Source organism: Bombina bombina, chromosome 7, assembly GCF_027579735.1.
Source record: "Bombina bombina isolate aBomBom1 chromosome 7, aBomBom1.pri, whole genome shotgun sequence".
Lineage (NCBI taxonomy): Eukaryota > Metazoa > Chordata > Amphibia > Anura > Bombinatoridae > Bombina > Bombina bombina.
The window spans coordinates 625,247,931-625,250,430 of NC_069505.1; positions in this window are offsets into that span (position 1 = coordinate 625,247,931).

Consider the following 2,500-nt stretch of genomic DNA (forward strand, 5'->3'; position numbering starts at 1 on the left):
TTTGCGCTCTCTCCCCCCTCTCTTTTGTGCTCTCTCTCCCCCCTCTTTTGCTCTCTCTCTCCCCCCTATTTTGCTCTCTCTCCACCCTCTCTTTTGCGCTCTCTCTCTCCCCCCTCTTTTGCGCTCTCTCTCTCCCCTCTCTTTTGCACTCTCTCCAAAACCTCTCTTATGCGCTCTATCTCCCCCCCTCTCTTTTGCTCTCTCTCCCCCCCCTCTCTCCCCCACCCCTCTTTCTCCCCCACCCCTCTCTCCCCCCTTCTCTCTCTCTCTCCCCCCCTCTCTCTCCATCTCTTTTGCGCTCTCTCTCCCCCATCTCTTTTGCACTCTCTCTCCACTCTCTCTCTCTCCCCTCTCTTTTGCGCAATCTCTTCCCCCTCTCTCTCCCCTCTCTTTTGTGCTCTCTCCCTCTCTCTTTTGCACTCTCTCTTTTGCTCTCTCCCCTCCTCCCTTTCTTTTGCGCTCCCCCCCTCTTTTTTGCGCTCTTCCCCCCTTTCTTTTGCTCTCTCTCTGCCCCCCTCTCTTTTGCGCTCTCTCCCCCCTCTATTTTGCGCTCTCTCTCCCCCTTCTCTTTTGTGCTCTCTAACTCCCCCCTCTTTTGCTCTCTCACTCTCCCCCCTATTTTGCTCTCTCTCTCTCCCCCTCTCTTTTGCACTCTCTCCCCCTCTCTTTTGCGCTCTCTCCCCCCTCTCTTTTGCTTTCCCTCTCCCCCCTGTATTTTGCGCTCTGTCTCTCCCCCCCTCTGTCCCCCACCCCTCTCCCCCCTTCTCTCTCTCTCTCCCTCCCCTCTCTCTCTCTCTCTCTCTCTCTCTCTCCCCCCCCCTCTCTCTCTCTCTCCCCACCTCTCTCTCTCCCCTCCTCTCTCTCCCCTCCTCTCTCTATCTCTCTCCACTCAGTCTCTATCTCTCTCCCCTCTGTCGCGCGACCGCATCTGGTGATGCCCCATTTAGGCCGGCCACGCCCCATTCATGTGTTATTATGTGTATATACATATATATATTGATGTGTTACTATATGTATATACATATATATTTATGTGTTAGTATGTGTATATACATATATATTTATATGTTACTATGTGTATATACACATATATTTATGTGTTACTATGTGTATATATATACATATTTAAGTGTTACTATGTGTATATACATATATATACATATTTAAGTGTTACTATGTGTATATACATATATATTTATGTGTTACTATGTGTATATACATATCTATTATGTTTTACTATGTGTATATACATATATATGTATGTGTTACTATGTGTATATACATATATATTATGTGTTAATTTGCGTATATACATATATATTATGTGTTACTATGTGTATATACATATATATTTATGTGTTACTATGTGTATATACATATATATTTATGTGTTACTATGTGTATATACATATATATTATGTGTTAATTTGTGTATATACATATATATTAATGTGTTACTATTTGTATATACATATATATTTATGTGTTATTATGTGTATATACATATATAATTATGTGTTAGTATGTGTATATACATATATATTCATGTGTTATTATGTGTATATATATATATATATATATATATATATATATATATATATATATATATATATATATTTATGTGTTACTATGTGTATATACATATATATTTATGTGTTAGTATGTGTATATACATATATATTTATGTGTTATTATGTGTATATACATATATATTTATGTGTTATTATGTGTATATACATATATATTGATGTGTTATATTATGTGTATATACATATATATTGATGTGTTAATATGTATATACACATATATATTTATGTGTTACTATGTGTATATACACATATATTTATGTGTTACTATGTGTGTATATATATACATATTGAAGTGTTACTATGTGTATATACATATATATTTATGTGTTACTATGTGTATATACATATATATTATGTGTTACTATGTGTATATACATATATATGTATGTGTTACTATGTGTATATACATACAGGGAGTGCAGAATTATTAGGCAAGTTGTATTTTTGAGGATTAATTTTATTATTGAACAACAACCATGTTCTCAATGAACCCAAAAAACTAATTAATATCAAAGCTGAATATTTTTGGAAGTAGTTTTTAGTTTGTTTTTAGTTTTAGCTATTTTAGGGGGATATCTGTGTGTGCAGGTGACTATTACTGTGCATAATTATTAGGCAACTTAACAAAAAACAAATATATACCCATTTCAATTATTTATTTTTACCAGTGAAACCAATATAATATCTCAACATTCACAAATATACATTTCTGACATTCAAAAACAAAACAAAAACAAATCAGTGACCAATATAGCCACCTTTCTTTGCAAGGACACTCAAAAGCCTGCCATCCATGGATTCTGTCAGTGTTTTGATCTGTTCACCATCAACATTGCGTGCAGCAGCAACCACAGCCTCCCAGACACTGTTCAGAGAGGTGTACTGTTTTCCCTCCTTGTAAATCTCACATT